The 26,514-nt window shown below is 35.8% G+C and overlaps 1 non-coding gene across 1 annotated transcript; it reads left to right on the top strand.

The window, feature by feature from the left end:
* The first annotated feature begins 24,122 nt into the window (after positions 1-24,122).
* Positions 24,123-24,229, top strand: LOC126026800 (U6 spliceosomal RNA). The gene has a single exon (XR_007502023.1). It is a non-coding gene; the product is annotated as a U6 spliceosomal RNA (small nuclear RNA).
* The last annotated feature ends 2,285 nt before the right edge of the window (positions 24,230-26,514 follow it).

A 26,514-nucleotide genomic window follows, 5' to 3' on the forward strand; every position in this document is an offset into this window, starting at 1 on the left:
ATACTACATACCAATAAAATAAAATCACATAAATATATAGTGAAAGCATTTGACAAGTTCCAAAATCCATTCATGATTAAAAAAAAATCTCAACAAAATAAGAAATAGGAATTGAAGGAATTTTCCAAAATATAGTGAAAGATACTTTCCACAAGCCCATGGTAAACATTTTACTTAATGGGGGAAAACTAAAAGACCTCCCACTAAGATCATACACTAAATAAGACTGCTCAATCTAGCCACTTCTTTTATTTTTACTCTGCTTTAACTTTGTTCTTTTTTTTCTTTTTCGACACTCCTGGAGATGCTCGGGAGATATTCCTGGCTCTGCATTTAGAAATAACTCCTTGTAGGCTCAGGGTATCTTATGGAATACAAGGAATAGAACTTGGGTTGGCCATGTACAAGAAAAGCACCCTACCCATTGTTCTATCACTTTGGCTCCTCTTGCCACTTCTATTCAACATAATACTAGAAATGTTTGTTATAGCAATTAGTCAAGAAAAAATATCAAGGGCATTCAAATATAAAAGGAAGAAGTCAAGCTCTCATTATTTGTGACTGATATATTCTGTATTTAAAAATTCCTTAAACCAGGGGCAGGGACAGGCGGGCTCAGAGGGAAACCAAGATGTCTGACAGGTAGAGTGGGAGGGTGAAATTAATTAGGCCTGACCAGCAGAGCTCCAGCAGTTTCTCCACCATTATGGGGCAGGGACAGGCACGTTAGGAAGGGGAACCACACAGTCTGACCGGTTGGGGGTGTAAAATTGACAAAGGCCCAGACTTCGGTCATACCTTCTGACAGGTGAAGGGCGAGGGGAAATCTTGCTGTAGTTGGGCAAGGCTGAGGGGATGTATGCCTTCTGGCAGGTAAAGTGAGGAAGGAGTCTTGAAGGAGGGGCCAAACCTCAGTGACCACAGCCATGATAACCATCTTGATTCGCACTCCAGAGAAGGAACCCAGCCCCATGCCACACGTGAAAAGGGGGGCTGAAATCTGAAGGCAGTATACTCCAAGCCAAACCACCAAATACAAAGAAATATGAGTAAATTAAGGAAGACACTAATAACCGGAGATATGGGGAATACTCATAGATAGTGCCCAAGCCCATCAAAATGCATGGGCCCAATAGATGAGGGCCTTAAAGCAGCAATGCAAGCCATGGCAAAAGAAATCCAGGAATCACTAGCCAGCAAGTTCAAAAAATCCATAGACAAACAAATCAACCAACTCAAAGAACTTTTACAGAAGATGAGGGAATCCATACAAATGGAACTAAAGGAAATAAAAAACTTCTTAGCAAGCCATAATAGCAGAATTACACAGTTGGAGAATCACATAGAAGAACTTGAAGAAAAACTAGAAACCAAAAATGATAAAGATACCAATAAGAAAATAAAAGCTAAAGCATTGGAAGAAAAAGTTAGGTTATTAATGAACAGAGACAAAAGAAATAATCTATGAATTGTAGGAATACCAGAAGGAGAGGAAATGGGGAAAGGGGAAAAACAAGTGATCAGGGAAATAATAGCAGAAAACTTTCCCACCCTCTGAAAAGAGGCTCAGGTCCAAATTCAAGAGGTGAAGAGTCCCTAATAAATTAACACCAAGGCATATAGTAATCCAAATGCCAAGAGAGAGGGAGAGTGAGAGAGAGAGAGAAAGGTGAACTCATTAAAGCAACAAGAAAGAAAAACCCTCAAGTACAAAGGAAGGTACATAAGTACATAAGAATCAAAGCAGATCTTCCATTTGAAACAATTCAAGCAAGAAGACAGTGGAATGGCATATTTAAAAGACTGAATGAAAAATCTTCCAACCTAGAGTCAATAACCTGGGAAAACTCTCATTCATATGTGAGGGAGGACTAAAAACATTCTCAGACAAAAAAGAACTCACATAATTTGCGCAAATAAAACCAATTCTAAATGATCTACTGAGAGATGAATTACACAATCCAAACCATTGAATGTAACAACAACTACCCTACACAATACAACTGCACAATAGACCTCTCTGTCAATAATCTCCTTACCTATCAATGAACTAAACTCTCTCATTAAAAGACACATAGTAGAGAGTTGGATTAGAAAACAAAAACCGGATTTTTGCTGCCTGCAAGAAACCCCACAAGTATAGGATAGACACAGGCTTAGAATAAAAGGATGGAAATCAATTATTCAAGCCAATAGAAAACAAAAGAAAAAGCTGGGAAAGCCATTCTTCTATCAGACCAAATTGCATTCAACTTCAAGAAAGTGAACAGAGACAAAGAGGTTCACGACTTACTGAACCAAAGAAGTACAAACTCTGGTCAATATTTATGCGCCAAATGCAGAGTAGCAAAATATGTAAGGCATTTGCTCATGAACCTGGAAAAATTACAGGAAGGTATGCGATAGTAGTAGGATATCTCAATATTCCACTATCACCACTGGACAGATACACAAAATAGAAAACTAGCAAAGAAATATGAGCCCTAAATGATAAATTAGAATAACTAGGGCTAATGGACTTATATAGGGCCCTCCACCCCCAGAAAGCAGAAAGCACATTCTTCTCAAGTGCACATGGAACCTTCTCCAGAATAGACCATGCCTTAGGATATAAATCTAACTTGCATAAACTCAGAAATATGAGGATTACTAGAAGCACCCTATCAGATCATTATGCAACAGAGATCAAGATTGACTGTAAAAAGAAGCTATGGAGAAAATATAACACCTGGAGATTAAACAACATGCTGCTAAACAACAGCTGGATCAAAAAGGAACTCAAGGAAGAAATAAAAAAGATTCCTGAGACAAATAATAATGAAGAAAAAATATTGTCAAAATCTGTGGGATACAGCAAAAGCAGTAATTAGGGGGAAACTCATAGTAATACAGGCCTATGTCAGGAAAGAGGAAAATGAGAAAATCAACAGTTTAAAGTGACATCTTAAGGAGCTGGAAAAACAACAGCAAAGAAACTCAAACACAACCAGAAGAGAAATAATTTAAAAAAGTAGACAAAAACAACATAGAAACTAAGAAAATAATACAAAAATTCAATGAAACCATAAGTTGTTTTTTTGAAAGAATAAACAAGATAGACAAACACTGGCAAGACTCACCAAAAAAAAAGAGGGAAAATATCCAAATAAATAGGATCACAAATGAAAGAGGAGATATTACAACAGAACCCTAAGAAATACAACACATTTTGAGGACTTATGGACAACTATATTCAGTCAGATTAGAGAATCCAGAAAAAATCGACAGATATTTGGACAAGTACTATCTTTTATGACTGGATAAGGACAAGGTAGAAAGCCTAAACAGGACAATCACATATGAGAAATTGAATCAGTAATTAAGAAACTCCTCAAGAACAAAATTCCAGGTCCAGATGGTTTTACAGATGATTTCTATCAAACATTCTGAGAATAATTATAACTACTGATCCACAGGCTCTTCCAAAACATTGAAAAAAGAGGAATCCTTCCTAATTCCTTTTATAAGGCTAGTATCATACTCATTACCAAAAATGGCAGCCACCACCATGAAAGAATACTATGGACCAATCTCATTAATGAACATAGATGCAAAAATTCTCAACAAAAACTTAGCAAACTGAATCCAGCACTACATCAAAAGATTATACACCATGGTCAAGTAGGTTTCATCCCAGGAATGCCAGGATGGTTGAACAAATGCAAATCAATCAACATCATACACCACATCAATAACAAGAAAGACAAAAATCACATGATTATATCAAGCTATGCAGAGAAGGCTTTTGACAAAATCCAACACACATTCATGATGAAAACACTCAGCAAAATAGGGCTGGTAGGAACTTTCCTCAAGATAGTTACAGCTACCTATAATAAGCTATCTATAAAAAGTCCAAAGTCAACATTATCCTTATGGCAAAAAACTGAAAGCATTTCCACAAAGGTCAGGAACAAGGCAAGGCTGTCCACTCTCTACACTCTTATTCAATATAGTTTTAGAAGTCCGAGAAATAGCAATCAGAGAAGAGAAGGAATAAAGGAATACAAATAGGGAAAGAGGATCTCAAACTATTTCTTTTGCAGATGATATGATGATATACATAGAAAACCCTAAAGAGTCTACAGAAAAACTCCTAGAAACAATTAACTAATACACAAAGTGGCTGACTACAAAGTCATTACACATAAGACAATAGGGTTCCTCTATACAAATAACAAAATAGAGGAGAAAGAGATTAAGGAGACAGGCCCATTTAAAGTAGTATCCAATAATATCAAATACCTACGAATCAACCTTACAAGAGAAGTGAAGGACCCATACCATGAATTCAGAAAGAAATTGAAGAGGACCATAGGAAATGGAAGAACATACCATGCACGTGGATAGGTAGAATCAGCATCATCAAAATGACTATCTTACCTAAACTTCAATATAAATTCAATGCAATCTTTATCCAAATTTAGATATCTTTTTTAAGGACTTAGAACAATCAATTATAAAATTTATCTGGAATAACAAAAGACCCAGGACCCCGGTTAACCAAATACATATTGAAAAACCAGAATCTGGGTGGAATCTCTTTCCTAACCTGAAGCTTTATTATAAAGCCATAGTGATCAAAACAGCATGGTACAGGAACAAAGACAGAGTCTTAGACCAGTGAGTTAGAACAGAATATACAGAGATAAATCTGTTAACATACAGTCAACTAATATTTGACAAGAGTCAAGAACTTGAAATAGAACAAAGACAGTCTCTTCAATGAATGGTGTTGGAACAACAGAATAACCCCCTGTAAGAAATTAAAGATTGATCTATAACTCACACCTTACACAAAAGTCAACTCAAAATGGATCAAAGACCTTGAAATCAGACCCAAATCTCTAAAGTTTATTTAGGAAAAAATAGGCACAATACTCCAAGACTTATATATCAAAAAAGTCTTTGAGGATAGAATGCTATGGCAATAACTTTAGCATCAAACCTATATAAATGGGTCTGCATCAAACTCAAAAAATTCTGCATGGCAAAAAAAAAAACTCTACTTAATACTAGAAGACAGTTAATGGAATGGGATAAAATTTTTGAACTCAACATGTCAGACAAAGGGCTGATATCTAGGATATACAAATCACTTAGAAAGGTGAGCTCCAAAAAATCTAATAAAGCCATAGAAAAATCGGGAGAAGAAATGAATTAACACTTCTCTGAGGAAGACTGAAAGATGGCCAACAAACACATGTAAACATGTAAACTCGTCATTAGGGAAATCCAAATCAAGACAACAATGAGGTACCACCTTACACCAGTGAGGATGGCTCACATCAAAAATAATGGAAACGGGGCCGGGCGGTGGCGCTGGAGGTAAGGTGCCTGCCTTACCTGCGCTAGCCTAGGACGGACTGCGGTTCGATCCCCCGGCGTCCCATATGGTCCCCCAAGAAGCCAGGAGCAACTTCTGAGCGCATAGCCAGGAGTAACCCCTGAGCGTCACAGGGTGTGGCCCAAAAACCAAAAAAAAAAAAAAATAATGGAAACAACCAAGATGCCCTTCAACAGATGAACGGCTAAAGAAACTGTGGTATATATACACAATGGAATATTATGCAGCCATCAGGGGAGATGAAGTCATGAAATTTTCCTATACATGGATGTTCATGGAATATATTATGCTGAGTGAAATAAGTCAGAGGGAAAGATATAGACACAGAATAGTCTCACTTATCTATGGGTTTTAAGAAAAATAAGACATTTTTGCAATAATCCTCAGAGACAAAGAGAGGAGGGCTGGAAGGTCCAGCTCAAGACATAAAGCTCACCACAGAGTGGTGAGTGAAGTTAGAGAAATAACTACACTGAGAACTATCAAAACAATGTGAATGAGGGATGTGGAAAGCCTGTCTAGAGAACAGGTGGGGGTGTGGTGGGGAGGAGGGAGAGTTGGGACATTGGTGGTGGGAATGTTGCACCGGTGAAGGGGGGTGTTCTTTACACAAAAACAAACTACAATATTTGTAATCAAGGTGTTTAAATAAAGATATTAATATAAAAATAACGGCAACAACTTCTGTTGGCAGAGATGTGGTAAGAAAGAAACTCTCATTCACTGCTGGTGGGAATGCTGTCTGGTCCAACCCCTATGGAGAACAGTGTGAAGCGTGCTCAGTAAACTCAGAATTGAGCTTCCATATGACCCAGCAATTGCTTTCCTGGGTAGCTATCCCCAAGTTAGAAGGACATTCATCCCAAAGTATGAGTGGACTCCATTATATATTGCAGCTTTTGGTTCAATAGCCAAGTTTTGGAACTAACCTCGATGCCCAACAACAGATGAGTGGATCATGAATATGAGGTATTTATACACAATGGAATACTACATTGCACTTAGAAATGATACAAACATAGATTTTCCAGCAACATGGATAGATCTACAAAATATTATGTTAAATGAAGTAAGCCAGAAGATGAAGGATAAATACAGAATGATAGCACTTTTCTGAATACTTAGAATATACACCATATATACATATACTACTCCAAGAACACATACAATGGTCTTGTAGAGTAGAAACTCCAGAACTGTAGTTGTCAGCATTTACTGGGGAGAAGTGTTCAAAAACAAATGGAAGAGGAACAACACAAAGCCTAGACTATCAATTATACCATAAAGAAACAGCAGCAATGGAAACAATGATTTAGTGAACAGGGATGTAATCAGGCTTTTACTACAAAGGCCTATAATAATGTCTTAGGAATCTTATACACAGATATAGGAGAAAAATATGATTGGAAGCCACGGACTCCTGCAGCAGCATTTCCTAACCATATGTTTTAGTTCCTAAATCTTACTAGTCATAAACTAAGCTCTCAGCTTCTCTGTCCACAGGGATTCTTGGATACAAAGGGTGGACACCCTAATTGGACACCTTGGTGCTCAGTCATACTAGAAACCATATTCAGTTTGCATTATGAAAATATTTTTTGTTTGTTTTTGTTTTTTGTTTTGGGGGGGGCACACCCGGCAGTGCTCAGGGGTCACTCCTGGCTGTCTGCTCAGAAATAGCTCATGAAAGGCACGGGGAACCATATGGGACACCGGGATTCGAACCAACCACCTTAGGTCCTGGATGGGCTGCTTGCAAGGCAAACACCGCTGTCCTATCTCTCCGGGCCCACATTATGGAAATCTTGATAAAACCACCCCAATATACCCTTTTTCTCGGTTTATGATCTCTATTAGAGCCTGAAACATATGCTTATTCAGACCACTGAAACAGTCATCTGCGAACTACAGACATATTACAAGACTTACTCATCGAGCACGTTTGGACAAATTAATATTTTTTCTCTCTCATTCTCTCTCTTCTCCCTACTTCTTTCCTTCTCTTCTTTCTTCTTCTTCCTCTTCTTCCTCATTATTATCAATTCAATCTATGTCAAATAAAATCCACACTGATACTTTCTCTTTAGGAAAGGAACTTCGATACATAAGATGAGAAGGATAATACTAAGAAAACTATCAAGCACTTCTTTAAGAAATTAAAGAGGACAGAAAGAAATGGAAACACATCCATTGCTCATGGATTAGGAGGGGTAACTTCCTGTCAGTCTCAAGATATTAAAGTCTATTCTACTGATCTGAGTGTCTTTCATTACTCAAATTCTATGCTATATTGCTACCACTATGCTATATATACTACCACTTTTTATTATAGGTTGAAGTTGGAGGAAGTGATACCTCTCATCTTCTTTTTCCCAAGAATTGGTTTAGCTATTCATGAATATTTATTTTTCCAGATGATTTCATAATTTTATCTGAAAAATGTCATGGTTATCCTTATAGGGACTTGCATTGAATCGGAGTGATTGTTTCAGTTTTTGAATGCCATGAAGTGATAAAGGCTAACTGAGGCTTTCTACGGCCTATATAAAAATTATTTGTCACATTTCTCCTTATTACTTACTATGCAAAATGCAGATAGGGCTTTCTGGCATGTGCACAGAAACAACCCACTTCCTGGTAATTCACCTCAAAAAGTGATTTGGACCATTCTTTTCCCTGATGATTTTACTTTCACCACCTAGTAATATTGGGTTTCAATAAATTACTCTGTAAGATGGAATACTTACATAATATTAATGTATCATATAACCAATATGCTTCTTTGTTAATTTTAAACATTACTTTTACAGCATGTAAGTGGAGCATGGTCTTTATATATACATATATAATATGTATTATATATGTATATAATATATTATGTAATATATAATACATTTATATATGTAATATTTGATATATATTTTATATATAATGGATTAATATGTGATGTTAATATATTTATATATGTTAATATATATGTTAATATATTTATATATAGAACTTTAGTTTAAAGGGAAAACGTAACTATGGAGCTAGTATAATATTACCTATTATCTGAGCATTTATGATTCTTTTTTTTTTTTTGGGCCACACCCGTTTGATGCTCAGGGGTTACTCCTGGCTATGCGCTCAGAAGTGGCTCCTGGCTTGGGGGGACCATATGGGACGCCGGGGGATCGAACTGCGGTCCATCCTACGGTAGTGCTTGCAAGGCAGACACCTTACCTCTAGCGCCACCTTCCCGGCCCCTATGATTCTTATTTAATTTGTAATACTGAATTTATAACTTTCCTACTTAACCACAAGAATAAAAATAAATTAATGAATAAATAGACAATAGTTAAATTTTGGGATAAATTCAGTAGAAATAACATAAATAATTACATAGAGACAGAAAACAAATGCCTATGAAGAAACAGTAGTCAAAGACATCATTGCTGACAAGTTTCCAAAGCTGTAGGATTCATCATTCACATCCAGGACTCCCAAAGTGTACCAATTAAAAGAGACACAAATCAAAACACCTTAATATACATCCTAATCACAATCATGAAACTTATAGATATCAATAGAATATTAAAATAAGCAAGATCAAAAAGAAATTACATACAAAGTATCATGAAGAGTTACAGCAGATTTATTAAAAGAAACTATTCAGGTCCAATATCAATTGTGGGTTAAATCAATTGAATAAATATCTCACTAAGAATATTTTTCCCAGCCAAACTTCCATTTGGATTTGAAGGTACAACACACACCTTTACAGATAATCAACGGTTCAGAACTTTAGAGACTTGAAGCCACCTTTAACAGAAAAAATAAAGAGGCTACTGTAATCAAGACAGAGTCCAAAAATACAACAACCTCCAAAATTATGGCACAAAATTCCATGAAAATAATCTCTCTCAATGTCAATGAACTGAATATGCCAATTAAGAGACACAGAATGGCAGAATGAACACAACATTCTGCTGCATACAAGAAAATTGTTTGAATAGTCAGAGTAAACACAGGCTCAAAGTCAAAGGTTGAAAGAATTATTCAAGGAAATAAATACCCTTAAAATGACTGGAATGATCATATTCATATCAAATGACATAGACTTTAGACTCAAAAAATTTTATAAGACAAGGAATTTCTTTATGATCAGGAACATATACACTACAAAGTACTCACACATCTAAATACACACACACACACACACACACACAAATAACTTCTATATAATAAGCTAACAAACCAGTTTAGGCTACTTCATTCTGGAGTTGTTCACATCTTTCTTTGGATATATAATCTATCATTTACTTTATAGGATCTTCTCTTCCTTTAGAGGAGACTATGTTCTCTCTATAATTTATATCCAGCCTTAATAGCACACTTTTGTAAATATTTTGGCAGTGAAAGACATGGATATGAGTGGAGTTTGGAACTGACTTCTCATGATCTCATCACAGTTTGGAAGCACAATAGCCATAAAATCCTGCTTAGAAGGATTAACTTTTACACTCAGGCTTAGAATAAAAATGACCATAGTAAACTAGACAAAAGATATGAGTGGCTTAGTTGTGGATGACAATAATAAATGATGAAATACTGTGTGAAAGTATTTGCATGATTAATATGAAAACTAAAGGGAAAAGTGACAAAATATATTAGTTGTCAAATATTACTCTTAAGAATTTTATATGAGGGGATCGGAGCAGTGGTGCAAGGGCTAGGGCATCTGACTTGCACACACTAACCTAGGAATGACTGCAGTTCAATCCCCTGTGACCCAAATGGTCACCCAAGCCAGGAACAATTTCTGAACACATAGCCAGGAGTGGCCACTGAGTGTCACTGGGTGTGGTTCAAAAACAAAAACAAAAATAAATAAATAAATAGTTTTGATGAGATTTCAGTCCCAGATTTAAAATAGTCTATTGAGCAACAGTTATGATTAATTGGTATTTATCATTTCCAGAAGGCTGAAAAATGGAATTTGCTTAGTATTTGTTTTGCTTCTATAAATCTAAGGAGAAATGCCTCCTCACTCATCTTTATGGCTAGTACATATAACTCACACACCACATATTATTAATGAAAATTTCTATCAAAATCAAATATAAATAATAAAGCCATTGACAGAAGTACATTATTTAGGATCCTAGCTTTGGTATGGTTCATAAAAATTATTTCTATATTGCTTTTACATAAGTGTGACAATACTTGCAATGCAATACAATGCAAAAGATGAAATGTTGATACATTTATTTAGCATAAAAATAAACTAGAAATCTTATTACTTTTTCCTGGAAACCTCTCCAAATCTCATGTGCTATATGTTATTTTTAATGTTTTACTAACTACTACGTTATGGAGAATTGCCTTTTATTTTTCCCAAATAAAGAAAATAAAAGAATTTTGGAAAATAAATTCACAGTTAAACCCATAATTTCTATGTCATTGACTATAAAATTGCAAAAATTTAAAAGTAAAAGGATGTTTTAATTAAAAGTACAAGTATCTCATCAGTATTTTTCTTTGTGCTTTAACTAAGCCTCTAATTAAAGCCTATATAATTCTCACTTTAAATATAACTCTTGGTTAACTCTCAGAGAATGAGAGTTGGTTAGAATTCTATCTGAAATTAAATTTATAATTATCCATTAGGAAATAAAAAGATTCTAAGTGTGTTCTTAAAAGTATGGAAGAGAAGACTCTTTTATAATTACTACGTCATGAATATAATAAAAAGAAAAATGAGTAGTTACAAGCTTGGAAATAAAGAAGAGCAAATGGGATCAGTGAACAGTGTCACTGCACATCTCCAGCATAGGTTCCTGAAATTGATTCATTGAAGAACTGGGTGCATGTTTCCAGTTGCTACTATACTGATTTAATGTGAGCAATAAATTTACTGCTAATGAGCTGTGGAGACCCCCAGGGGAGGTTAAGTAATGAAGCAACTAACCTGTCAGATAACTTTCTGACTTCAAAATACAGAAAGACAACTCAGACAAAAAGGACACAAAATTATCAGTGATAGTTGGTTCAGAGACATAATGACCCATCAAACAGAGGTCAAAACAAAACTATGACAGTTTAAACATATGAGAAAACTGAATATTTTGGTGTTAGATTACCAAAAGTGTTTGGGTTTTTCCAGACTTGAATAAGTTTTTTCAAAAAAATGTTTGTTAATTAATTCTAATAGAATTAATCTCTGCAAAATCTGTAGTTTTGCACCAGCATGTGCAAAATATATAGGTATAATCTCATTTTTTCCTTTCCATTCTGTACTGTCCCATTTCAATTAATTTGATACTGATTGTATAAACATGGTACTCAGCCAGCCCATTCCTTTCTTCCTTTCTCAACATTATTATTACTCTACAGATTATTCTATATAATAGTCTATAGATTTCTCATAACTATCTAAGAGCTAAACAAAAAAAGCAAGGGTTTTGACTCAGGACCAATTCAGAGAAAGGAATATAAATAAATTTCACAATACTTTAAAAATACATATACAGTTTTTACCTAATTCTGTGTTGGGTTTATAAATAGAAAAATTAGTAAGCACTGGTTACTCTCAAAATCTTTCAGGAAAAGAGGCCTGCGCGGTGGCCCTACAGATAAGGTGCCTTGCCAGCACTAGCCTAGGAAGGACCGCGGTTTGATCTCCCAGCGTCCCATATGGTCCCCAAGCCAGGAGCAACTTCTGAGCACATAGCCAGGAGTAAACCCTGAGCAGCACCAGTTGTGTCCCAAAAACCAAAACAATAATAATAATAATAATAATAATAATAATAATAATAATAATAATAATAATAAAATTGCCAAGACCACAAATATTTAAAAAAAATCTTTCAGGAAAGTAAGAAAATAGCAAAAAATGTCCTTAAGTTTGTCAGTGGGATAATTTGATATATAAAGAAAGGGAAAATATTAAATTGGTTAATATAGAAACTTCTATAGTGGGACAAAATAATATCTTTATCTTCCATAAACTTTCTTTTTCTTTAATTTAATTTGTTTGCTCACAATTGAGATTCACATATGAGTTTTTAAATGTACAGAGGTTACTTCTGGCTCTGTGCTCAGGGGTCATTCCTGATAATGTTCAGGAGATCATATGGGATGCTGGGGTTCAAACCCGGATTGAAAGCATGTAAGGCAAGTGCCCTATCCACTGTGCTATCGCTCTAATCTCTAAAACCATTTTTATTGAGATATTAAGGTAATTCTAAACAATATGTCCTCAAGAAACCCAGGGATAAGGTAGAGAGGACAGAAATCTTACTCTCAATTATGTTCCTATGGCTTGATACTAAGAAAAGTAAAGAGGACAGGGGTCTCTGAGTAAAGTCTTCTTCAAGTGGTCCAGTGACAGACTACATAGCAGAAAGCCCAAAAAAGAGGTATTAGTGACAGAATTTCAGATGCTTATCTCACAGTAGGAAAGCTCAGAATAGCATAAGAATAAGATTGGGCCATCATACATTTGAGTGAGCATACTGCAAGGAACAGAACTAAGATCAGTGACACAATAAATATACAAGTAAAGGGAGAGGGCTGGATATTGGAGAAGGACCGCTTCCATGTTTTGTATGCAAATCTTTCATACACTTCTTAAGAAACTATGAGCTCAGGGCTGGAGAGAAAGAACAGCTGTAGGGCATTTACCTTGCAAGTGGCAGATCCAGGATGGACCTTGGTTTGATTCCCAGAGTCCCCAAGCAAGGAGCAAGTCCTGAGAGCATAGCCAGGAGTAATCCCTGAGTGTTACAGGATGTGGCCCCCAAACAAAACAAACAAACAAACAAACAAAAAAGGACTTATGAGCTCAAGAATAAGACTGGTTTGTGCTAACAGTTGTATTGTATTTTCCTCTCCAAGAATTTGAAGAGCTGTCTCACCTGTGTAGTATTCTTAGTTCATTTAGTTAATTTATCCTAATTTGACTTCACACCCCTTACTCCCTGCATATAATATATTTTTCTAACCAGTACAGATCCCAAAATTTAAAATCAATTCAGATAGTGCTTTTCAAATCTTCCAGTCAAATAGATTTTTAAATCTGTTCTCCCACCTGTGAAACCTGCAAAATATTAACAGCATGCTCCCTCTCTTTATCTACATTGAACCTTGAACAAAGATAAATCCCAGCTGGAAGCCAAAATTAGAACTGCCCAAATTTAGGGAGATGTATATATGTATGTATGTCAAGATATCCTATTTGTCATGAATTATTTTATTTTGGGTATGTTCAGAAGCAGCAATTTTACCTCAGAAGAAGCATTTCCCAGATGGGTTGAAAATAAGAGATAAGAAAAACACCCCAAGAGCCATTAACTTTGAGAAAAAATGCAATTAAACAACATCATAACTGAATGTGTCCAACCACAACTGGAAGTCTAAGATACCCTAACCTCTGTGACCTTACTATAAATCAGTGAGGTAGGAATGTGGCTTTCATACTTTTGTGCAGTAGGTCTATAAGGTATATGCAAAAGTTTGTCAGAATCTCAGTTCTCTTAGGCCTGTGATCCTCAGTACTGAGCTATCTCATAAACTTTCTATTCTTTAACTATCTCTGGTGTCTCCTTGTCTCTCTAGTTCTGGCCTAACATACTAGCAGTTTCTGAGTTATACAAATACATATTTTATATTCTTCTAGTAGTAGGTTTTTTCTTTTTTGTTTTTTTTTTAACTGATAATATGGGGCTTGGAAAGAAAAGATAGCAGGTAGGGCACTTGCCTTCCACAAGGCAACTGAGAAGCATTTGATCCTCGGCACCCCATATAGTCCCCAAAGTTCTGCCAGAATAACCATGAAAACAGAGCCAGGAGTAAGCCCTGAACAAAATTGGGTATGGTCTGAAAACAAAACAAAACAAAACAAACAAAAATTGACAATGTATGTGAAAATAATATTTCATTGTTTGATAATAAACTAATAATATAAAATGTAACTGAGGAGCATCAGTTCCATTGCTGCTAGTGATTCAATCAAACTAGAGACAAGGAAATAGGTTGAGAAAAGACAAGTCAGTGTAGGCTAAAAAATAGACTCATGTCCTTTAAATAATAATCTTTTCTGAAAAGGTCACATAAAGGATTTTTATAGGAAAAGACAGAAGAAAAAGTGAGCTGCAGACTGATGGGATTCTGAATAAGCAATAAATTGTTTATGTGCTGGTCTCCTGAGGCATGCATGCCTCATCTTATCTATAAACTTAAAATGAGGACAAAATGAGTCCATATCTTTCAGCTCTTGGCAGAGGAGAGAATGAGACAAAGACAAGTACATTTGTCGAGTTTGCTGATCCAGACTTCATTAAGCCTCTTTTAGAGTTTTGTTTATATGTATGTGTATATATATAAACAATATATTAATGTATAATATATTAATATATTATTTATATATAAATATATATGTATATAAACAATACATATTAATGTATAATATATTAATATATATTAATTCTTAGTTTCTCAAAATTGTTTCCCATTCTGCCTCAAATTTTCTGCCAATTATTTTTAAATTTTAATTCACATTAGTTCATAATAATTATAAATAGGTGGATCTTTGTTACTTCATAATAATAGTTATAAATATCCATCTGACAAATTTGCCTTCCTATCCCTTTTACTTTAAGTAACAAAGACTCAACTTTTTATTATAATATTTTTAAAAATATAACTGTAAATACTATTTTTTTATTTTAAGGTGTTTCTATTTTATTGTGGGGACACTAAGTATTCTGTAATCTTGTGACATAATCTTTGTTTTATTCTCTCTAAAACCAATTCAATTATTTTCAGAATTTCCTTTCTCATTGTTAGTGTTCACTGTTTCAATTTGTGAACCAGAGTGGTGCCATTACACAGTTTGAGCCTAAATCTAAGAAAATCAGAGAACAGTGCCCGGAAAGAGATTAGTAAAATTCCTCCGGGCCTCTAAGAAGGCAGGGACCACAGGCCAAACAAACAAGGCTCAGAAACAAGATGCATGGATTAAGCTAACATCTGCTTTACTTACATGTTCCTTGAAGGAATAAAAATACATGTCTTGAATATGCAGGCTGAAAATGTATAAATTGTATGACTACTTCATGCTCAGGATTTCAAGTCTCTCTGACTTGCTGGGCCCTTAGTGCTCCAAGTCGCTTTGACTTGCAGGCCCTCAATGCTGAGTCTTTTTTTAAATATCTTTATTTAAACACCTTAATTACAAAGATGATTGTAGTAGGGTTTCAGTCATGTAAAGAACATCCCCCTTTCCCAGTACAACATTCTCATCACCAATGTCCCAAATCTCCCTCCTCCCCACCCCACCCCCGCCTGTACGCTAGACACGCTTTCTACTTCCCTCATTCATTCACTTTGTTATAATAGTTCTCAATGTAGTTATTTCTCTAACTGCACTCACCACTCTGTGGTGAGCTTTATGTCAATGCTGAGTCTTAATAAATCTATCCTATACTATCCACTCTGTCCTCTGTTCTGTGTGACAACCTAACATGGAGAGTCCATTGAGATTGGTGCCTCCAAGAGTCTGACTTGCAGGCCCTCAGTGCTGAGTCTTAATAAACCTATCTCTGTCCTTTTGGCTCTATGTCCTCTGTTCTGAGCAGCAACAGGCCACTTAACACTAATCTGTCCTTTGATATTTGTAAGTTTTGGGCTGGGCTGGTATTTGGATCATTATTTCCTTAGATTTTTTTTTTTTACTGTGAAGTTTTTTTCTTTGTTTTCTTCTTACTATATATATTCACACCAAACACACATACACACACACACACACACACACACTTTTATTAAATTTTAGTAGTATTAAGGGATTCTAAGTGAATGATTTTGTTTTATTTTAATCTGGTTTGTTTGAGGGGGATAAGTCTAATACCTTTCAGAGTTGACAATTTGTCTTGGCTTGTGTGTTTTTTTTTTAAGTCAGACTTTTCCTATGGTGTATTTCTATCATTTTCATGATCAAATCACTGTTTTTATTTTTTCTTTGTAAAATATAAAGAAACTTTATCAGCAATGAAAAAAAACTGAATTAGGGGGCTTTATTTGAAGATTTACCTATCAAACATTATTTTATAATGTAGAAGAAGGATGTTATGAAGAGTTGTACAAAACAAAGGCTTTTTAATCCTTCAGAGGACAGGTCATTTAGCAAAAATGTCTTAAATTGTTATATACAGATCAATGCATTCAATGTTAGAAAGATTACTTACATATGTTTACTTTCAGAAATAATATATCAAAGATAAATATATCAAAATAAAGCATAAACATGCATAAAATGCAGTTTTAGTTCAAGTCTTAATATTCTGGATTCCAGAAATGATCCAGTTTTAATATATCATGGGAAGATATCATGAGAACATTGATATTAATTATTGCTACTATATTTAAAAGGTGTTGATTCTAGTCTGCAAAATAAAAGTTAGTTCTTAGGATTTTTTAAAAAGCATTTGGCTATGGGTCATAAACTGAGGAGCCTTTATTCCTACTACAGCATTATTATTATGAGGTGCCAAAATTGCATATTTTTTAGTATGCATTGTACATTCCTCGGTTTTTAGGACCTAGGGAAAAGAAAATTTAACTACATCAGTGCTGACATAATATAGATGAGGTTTTAAAAGTTATAAACCTGGGGCCGGAGCAGTGGCACAAGAAGTAAGGCATCTGCCTTGCCTCACTATCCTAGGAGGAACAACGGTTCGATCCTCTGGCATCCCATATGGTTCCCCAAGCCAGGAGCGATTTCTGAGCCCATAGCCAGGAGTAATCCCTGAGTGTCACTGAGTGTGCCCCCCCCCCCAAAAAAAAAGTTATAAATCTGTAGAATTAAGGGGCTTTGTTTGAAGATTTACCTATGAAACATCATTTTATAATGTAGAAGAAGAATGTTCGGAGGAGTTGTACAAAACAAAGGCTTTTATAATCTTCAGAGGACAGGACAAAAGGTCATTTAGCAAAAAATATGGGGGTGGTTTTGGAGGTGTTGGGCCACTCTTGGCTCTGCTCAAGGGTTACTTAGGGCTCTGTGCTCAGAAATCACTCTTGGTAGGCTCAGGGGGCCATATGCAACACCATGTGCAATGCAAAAGTACTACCTTCTTTGCTTCAGTTCTGCAAAATAAAGTTTATCATGGTTTCCGCTCCCTTTAACAAAGGTGGGAAGTAAATGGGTTTGATTGGTTGAGTGGAGCACATCTGGCTGTGCTCAGGACTTACTTTTAGCTTTGTGCTCTGGGATCATACCTAAGGGGGTTCAGGAGACCATATGGAATGCCACTTCCTGTCAGCAATGTAGAATGCAAGCACTATACCCACTATACTGTCACTCTGGCCCCATGTCAGGGGTATTCTTATACAAATTATTTGAGTTTGGTATTTGTTTTTGTTTTAGTTTATTGGACCATAATCACTGGTGTTCAGAGCTCTCCAGGTTCTGTCTTCAACTATCATTCCTGGTGTGGCTCTGTATACTTGGGATTGAACTCACCAATCAATTGCCCTACACAACTTTTACAGGCTCACTTGTCTGTCATCCAAAATTGAATTTCATGAAAGAGGTATCAGGAATAATAAGAACTCTGTCAAGTGAAGCACATATCAAGAGTTGGTTGTGTGAAACTCCAGAATAATGTAGCCTGAGTTATTTTTAAAACTTGATTATGGGACCAAAGAGATAGTAGAGGAGTTTAAGCAATTACCTTGCATATAGCTGAAGTAGGTGCAGTCCCTACTTAAATTCTCTGCATTACATATACCACATATGATCCCCTAAACACTAAGCCAGGAATAAATTGTGAACAAAATAGCCCCTGTAAAAATCTTGATTATATAGGCATTTTCTAAGTTACCTTGAATCTAGTAATTCTGAGAAGTGAGACATTTCTTGAACTTTGTCAAGGAAAAGGAAGTTTGATTTTGGTGGTCATCATTCAGTATCTTATCATTGCCTTTATTCCCACTTGTAGATGACAGTTGAAGATGAGGTCAGATTCCAGGTAAGTAGAGCACTTACAGATTCATAACTATCTATGAGCCACTTCGAGGGTGAATATATCAGGTCATAAGTAAGTAGGGTTTGATATTGTGGGTAGTTTTGTTTTGTTTTGGGTCACACCTTGCAGCACTCAGGGGTTACTCCTGGCTCTACGCTAAGAAATCACTCCTGGCAGGCTCGGGGGTCCATGTGAGATGCCGGGATTTGAACCACCGGCCTTCTGCATGCAAGGCAAACGCCCTGCCTTCATGCTATCTCTCCAGCCCTGCAAGTAGGGTTTGAGCTTTGTGTGTTTCTTGGAAAGCAGAGTGTGTGTTCTGTTTATGGGAAATCAAGGTGTGTACTCTATTTAGGAGGAAATGTGTTTGGTTGGGGGGGGGAGGGTATGCTCTGTGTGTTTAACTACATCTCCCCCTTTTCTGTTTGCTAAACAAACAAAAATATTGATGTGGGTTAAATTGGTCATGCTCTGAAAAAGTACTACTTTTTTCTGAAAGAGGCAGGATCCCAGAAACAGTAACCAGTGCTGCCAACCACATGGGTGAGCAGATTTATTATACTCAGCACAGAACCTATTGTAAAGTGGTAAAGGTGGCTGTTATTTAAAATAGCTGAAGTAAGAGCTGGGGGAAAAATTTTAACCTATATTTAGATTAAAGCAGGGTGGCCTTTCCCAAGAATTTGGTCATATCTTTCAACTTCAGGCTTCAGGCCAGTCTTTTAGTTAGTCTTATCCCAGAGGTCTGTCTTCTAGGTTTTGGAGAAAGTAAAGACTCCCTTTTTTCCATTTTCTTCTCCTTAATAGCTGTCATAAAACATCACACTTAAGTTCTTGGGCTCTCTAATATCCCACTTTGTTGCTTGACTGCACAAAACCTTGCCCAGTTTTATCTAAGACCCTCTGTAGAACCCATATTTTGGGATGTATGGCAATCTCAGAGCAATTAAAGCTTGTCATTCCAATATGTCAAATATTCAGGATTTTGTAGAAAACACCTGCAGCATATAAATTTTGGAGTTCCTTGGTCTAATAGCAGGAACTCATTTCTTTCAGTAAGATATCCCATTTTACTGAATATATGCAAAAAAGGAAAAAATAATATTGCCACAGGTAATAGATATGTCAAAAGACCCATGGTGTAGGCAGGATGCCTGTAGGGAGAAAAATGAAATAGGTCCATGGGAGTATACTATTGGGACACCTTGGGACTATGACTAAGTATACTATGGCTAGTATCTTTCCCTCAGCTGGTTCCATTTTTCACTATCCTTGATTCATAAATATAATAACAACATTGTTCTCCAATAAGTACATGTAAGAAATACACATATCCTTTCTTTGTCTTCCGTGATCAAGTCCAAGGGAACAGAATGAGTGACAGTGAATACTGAAGGTCAAAGGAAGATAATATTCATTGGAAGAGAAAAAGTAAGGGGATATCATATATGTTATTATACACAAGAAAGAAAGAGAGGCCTGAAAATCAGAGAGGTGGGGGACAAGAGACTTAGAGCTGCCTACTTAATCTAAACAATAAAGAAACTTTAATATTATAAATGTCAGTTTTGTATGTCAAATTTTTTGTTCAGTTGTTTGGTTTTGGGACCATGTCTGTGGTACACAGGTCCTACTCCTTTCCTTTATTCCCAGGGATCATTCTGGCAGGGGTTGGGGACTTGAGAGACCAGGATTGTATCTGTGTCAGCTGTGTGAAAAGTAGTGCTCTACCTTATATGTTATTATTTCAGTCACCTGGTATGTCAAATTTACATACTAGGACCTAAAGGAGCTAAACCAGTTTATGTTGTTTCTGGAGGACTACATTAACAACATTATCCCCCCAAAATACACATAAATATACATATCCCTCAGTGTCTAATTCAAAGTTCAATGTAAGTCAGTTCTGGAGAACTACTTCAACTAAAGAGGTAATCTATTGATAGAGAGTAGTCAGAGAGGCAATGGAAGTGTCAATGATTTCCTGCGACTTGTGGGTGAAGTCACAGGCCAAGATAAATCCTTGATCCAGGGCTCCACTTGAAAAGCTAGTCAGTGTTGTCAGTCTGGTCACAAGTGGCAGTCCTTTCATTCCTCTGACATGAGTCTGAAAGGTGATGGGGGGAGTGGGAGGGTTCAAAGACACAAGAGATGATGAGTTGCAGGGTTAGTGTAATTTAATAAGGACAATAACAAATTTGGAATAGGGTAGCACAGGAAAAACAATTTTGGGTTTCTGGGATACTGACAGCAGCCTACAAGGGATGTGTAAGGACTTTGCTTAGACACATGACACATGAATTGACAACAAACATGGAGCTGGCCACCTCACATACACATATGCACCTTCATACACAGTTGATTGATCAATTTGCTACAGATGTTATTCTGACACATCTAGGGTGGTAGGGATAAAATTTATGTAGGGCTGAGAAAGAAAAGTAAAATTCCCAAGGCTAAATTAGCACTGTCAGCCAATTGTAATTTTGCCCATGTTTCCCAAACTCACACACCTGACTCCAGCCTGTTTTACATAAAATTTCTATCAATAAACAAGTTGCCTTTGGAGATACACAATCAAGCATTATGGCAATTGGGACACTCACTAATATTACAAGAACCAAGAAAAAACATAACAACATCATGCATTTCCCCAGAAACATGCAAATTAATTAGCAATGTGCTTCAAAAAAGCTAATCATAGGAATTGGCACTATATCTATATTAAACCTCTAGAGTTAGAGGTGTGCAACAGGGCATAGAACAAAAGAATAGTTGTTAAGATCTATAAAGGTAGATCACACAATTTAACCAGCAATATAATGACCAATACAAATAGAATCAAGAGAGTAACATAGAGGAAATTTTAAAAAGAAGGGTTCCTTTCTCATCCAGAAACTGAGGCATCAAAGGGCTGAAGGACAAGACTGCTATTTTTAGAGGAAACCCAGGTGCAGGAGGTTCTGAGCACAGCTTCTTCTGAGAGCAGCATGTTAGATCCCTAATGTGGCTTCATGAAGTGTTGAAAAAGCTAGAGGACTTTTTGAGTCTTGGTGAATTTGGCTTTTAATGATGTGTAATGGGACCCAGAGTTTCTTGGTGGGGCTGCTTTTGTTTTTGTCTCTGTGTTGATGTTCCTATCACTCAAATCCCTACAGATTCAAAACAGACACTTTCTGGGTAATAAAACTTTAGTTCCTGTGGGAGTGGGATATATATCAGATAAGGGGCAAGTAGGGTGTGAGCTTTGTATGTGTATGGGAAAGCAGAGTGTGTGCTATGTTTAGGGGTGGGGGAAGCTCAGGTCAAAACCAGGGATCAGAGATTGTATGGCCTGTCATTTTTATCCTCAAATGCAACAGCAATAAAATATGGCACAATTCCCCCTTTGCATAGGCATATTAAAAAGGGGGGAATCTTGTGTAGAGAAACAAGCTATTATCTATTAGGAATAAGAACCCATTTTATAATTTTATAATACAGGGGAGCATCCCACCCTGAACATTTGTCATGGGGACTTGACTTAGAGTTGATGTGATCAAACAGCAACCATCCAACTCCAGATCCCAACCATAGAACCAACACAGTTCCCTGCAACAGCATCAGGAATCAAACTCCCTCCTGAGAGTTCCTAATACCGCTCTGACTCCAACTTGTGCCAGGTTGATAAGACAGCCTGACGACGAGGAAACAGCAACAACTTGATCTAAGAGCAGGTTGCTGGGGCCAAAGAGATAGCATGGAGGTAGGGTGTTTGCCTTGGATGCAGAAGAATGGTGGTTAGAATCCCAGCATCCCATAATGTTCCCCGAGCCTGCCAGGAGTGATTTCTGAGCATAGGGCCTGAGTGCTGTCGGGAGTGACCCCCCCCCCAGAAGAAAAGAGTAGGTTGCCTACCTCATACCTAATGGTTAGATAAAATCAGAAGAAATTCCACCCTTTGATGTATGCAAAAATCAAGATCACTAATTGTAGAAGACTCTTTGACAAAAGCAATTGAGCAGAACTTTTCCTGGGACTAATATTAAGGCCCTAGCCTATGCTTCAGCCTAAGATTTGTACAAAAACCAAGATATCTAATTCCAGAGGTCTGACTTTGACAACCACAACTGAGTAGAACTTCTAGAACTCAAAGAAAAGACTCTATCCTAGGCTTCATCCTAAGATCTCTGCAAAAACCAAGATCACTAATTACAGAAGACTGACCACAACAACCATGACAAAGCAGAACTTCTAGACCCTAAATAAAAACTCTATCTTAGACATTGTCCTATGACCTATGCAAATACCAAGATCTCTAATTACAGAGAACTGATTTTGTCAGCCACAACTGAGCAGAACGTTTCCTAGTACCATGAAAAGACATTGGGGTTTGATAATGAGCATGTGCAGAGCCTGTAGTTGATCCCATGACAGTATGCTTCAAGGGTGGAGAAACCACGTATCTCTTAGGCCAACAAAATTCTCTAATTTCTCCACTACTTACTGTGCCTATGCAAACAAACAAACCACAAAACCTTGCAGCACCAGCTCTCTTTTCTTTTTTTTTCTTTCTTTTCCTCTTGTTGTTTCTGTTGCTGTTTCTTTGTCATTGCTTATTTTGTTTACTTTTTCTCCCTTTCTTCTTTTGAATTGATATTTATAGCTTCTAGACGGACTCCAACCTTTCTATTTTTCCCCAACAGAACAACAGACATTTATTCATCTTGTTCTGCCTCATAAATTGAGGGGGGGAAAATGGATGGTACCATGAGCAAATAGTCGCATGAACATTGAGTAGAAATAAATAATCTTACCTAAACACCAAACCCAAAGTCAACGACAATAGAATCAAGATACCAACTCTACAGTAGCTATATACAAAGGAAACCTGTTACACTAGCAGTCCAGGCAATAAACAGTTGAGGTATGGAATGGTTGGTAGGAATAGGGGTGGAGGGAGGACAACACTGGTGGTGATTTCCATAATTCACTGTTACAATGTACCTTAAATATAACTGTGAAAGATTTGTAAGTCACATTGGTCACAATAAAATATATTTTAAAATATGTATGCACTGTGTGTTTAGCTACAGTCACTAATAAATTTCTTTTTCTTTTTTCTTTTTTTTTTTTTTTTTTTTGGTTTTTTGGATCACACCCGGCAGTGCTCAGGGGTTACTCCTGGCTCTAAAATCACTCAGAAATCGCTCCCAGCAGGCTCGGAAGACCATATGGCATGCCAGGATTCAAACTGCTGTCCTTCTACATGCAAAACAAACACCTTGTGTCCATGCTATCTCTCCAGCCCATGATGAATTTCTTGATGAGTCTGATTATTTCCAGTCTTAAGCTTTTGGCTGGTTGGCTTCTGTTAACTCCCACTCATTTTATAGGTTTATGTCTTCCTGCCATTACCAAGAGCCTACTATCTGACTACTAGTGACCTTATATTTTAGTATATGTGCTGGCGAAGTGAGCACAACTCCTAGTAGACCTTTAAGTAGCTACCTGTTTTAACCTCAGCCCCCGTAAATGAGATTAGCATTCTCTTTTCTTAATCAGTTTATAACTCAGTATCATATATCAGCACAAACTTTTAGCCCAGTTTATATTCAGCACAGTGTATATTTATTCATCCCACTGAGAATAACTTATTTACTATCCAACTCTAATGTATTGCTATCAAGGGAAAAATTTAGTGCAGATTGGGAATTTAAGAGTGGTATCAAGAGTGTTAGATAGTTCTCGCTTTGGCAGCACATATACTAAAATTGGAACGATACAGAGGAGATTAGCATGGATCCTGTGCAAGGATGACACTCAAATTCGTGAAGTGTTCCATATTTTTTGAAATAAAATTTTTATTAAAAAAAAAGAGTGTTAGGGAGATGTTAGATAGGTTAGATGTTAGATAGACTAATGCAGACTGATGGTTTTCTATTCAAGTCCTCAAACTGGTCATTAAATTATTCTACTAGGTTAGGAATATTTATTCAGATTTTATTACTTAATGCTTCCTATGTGTTTTTATGTGTATTCTTTTTTTTCTGGAAATAAAAGAGCTAGCACAATTTCATGTGCTTGAGAGGAATTTGTTTTAACTTTATTGTGCTGAACTAAATGGTTCCAAATTTATGTTTTAATGCAAATGCCTCAAATATACACTGCTGAACATAGAGGTGAGGAAATGGATCACAGAAATTAAATCAGTTGTTCAAACATAGATAAAATGTTCAGCACCAATACACATGAGTCAGGAAATGGTTCCCAGGAAAGAAAAAGAGATGTTGAAGAAATGCTATCTACATAGTTATATCTATTTTATGTCATCACCTCATTCACCTGTTTGACATTATATTTTCTGACATTCAGCTTCACATTTCTGTTTTTGTCTGTTCTTATAACACTGGCTTTTTTTTTTCTCCTCAGAGCATTTGAGCATGCCTTTTTTTTTTTCTTTTTTGCATGTAGATGTGTCCTTTTGTCTAATTAAAGCAGCCCTCAAGTTTACTTAAAGTGTCACTTTTCAGGATAGACTTTACTCCCTTTCTAATCCAGAACAGAACTTGATCTTTATCAGCAACTTTACAAGAAAAATGGATAGAATTATTTAATAACTGTTTAAGCTTTATTTAAAATCTGTTTTCTCCCTTAGCCCTAAATTCCACTGATTCTGGGACATTACCTTGGGTATAACTAAATTCCTACTTCCTGGTGCAGAAATTTAATCAGTACTCTAAGTGGTAAGTTTAAATAAAATTATGTGTATAATTTATAAATTATAACTGAAGAGGTACACAAACTGTTTAATTATCTACCCAACTCAATATGGAAAATAGTAATATTCTCACTCTATCAATTCAAAAATCTGACTCCTTGCATAACAAAAAGCAAATATGTCTGTCTATGTCTAATTTTCTTCTAGTAGTATAATTAAGAAATAATTTGTGACTAGATATTATTTTCTGGCACAAGAGTAGTTTAAAATACTTAGATCAATTTATTTTCCTTAGTAGCATGAGTTTGAATTATCTTTGTTTTATTGGTCTAAAGCTCTCTTCAATTTATTTTACCTTAAGTTATATCTTGGGGCTTTGGTTTACTCCAGTTGATTTACAATAAAACTTTTTTTTTAGTTTTTCTAAACACTCTGATCATTGAAATAAATGTAGTTGAATTGCCCTTTGCAGTGTTTAATATTTTAACATACAATATAATAGTTCTATTAACTATCAATATAAATATTTTAATATATAATAGAGAGTAAAAACCCATAATATATAAAAACCATAAACAAAATATGTCAAATGAGAAATAAAGATTTAAAGCCGGGAGTGTTTACCAAGCAGTACTCAGGACATAAGGACTCCTCCAGTAACTTTCTTTCAATTTGGCTGGAGGTTCAGTTATAGGACCTAAGATTACAGATATGTTGGGACCCTCAAATTTCAGAGATTATCTAGACACCCTGATAATGCTCAGGGATGCCATAGGGCTGTACCAGTGATACTCAGGGGATTGTGCAGTGCTGAGAATCAAACTGGGATTGGTGTATACAACGCATTATTCCATTTTTTCCATTTTTTAGTCTAACTATGGTATATATTTTAATGAGCTGCATCATTTACTGTGTTTTGTGAAAAAAAATTAACTATTTTCTTTAATGTAAATATTTTCCATTTATTTACTCTACTTCTTCCCTAGAAAGTATTACACAATTGATTCTTTAGTACTTTTCTTTATATGAATTAATTCACTGTTTCTCTACATCAAGTTTTGATATTATTCTTTTAGTTAGCTTCAAAATCTATAAAATAAATAAATAAGAAGTTGGAAATAGTAAAGCCCAAAATTAAGTTTTAGTTTTATAAGTATTTCACAATGCCCTGTTCCTGTTTTGTCAACATATAGTATTAATAAACTTATAAGCACTCTTATGATTTTATTAATAGTATATTTTAAAATTTAAACATAACAGTGTCACAATTCAGCTTTATTTATTTTTCTAACACCAATTGTTTTTATGTAGTGGAATAGAAATTTACATAATACTGTGCAGAAAGTAAAATTTTAAATTCCAGCACATAATATCACTTCAATACTAACACATGTTATGTAAATTTTATTAGAATT

Source organism: Suncus etruscus, chromosome 1, assembly GCF_024139225.1.
Source record: "Suncus etruscus isolate mSunEtr1 chromosome 1, mSunEtr1.pri.cur, whole genome shotgun sequence".
Classification (NCBI taxonomy): domain Eukaryota; kingdom Metazoa; phylum Chordata; class Mammalia; order Eulipotyphla; family Soricidae; genus Suncus; species Suncus etruscus.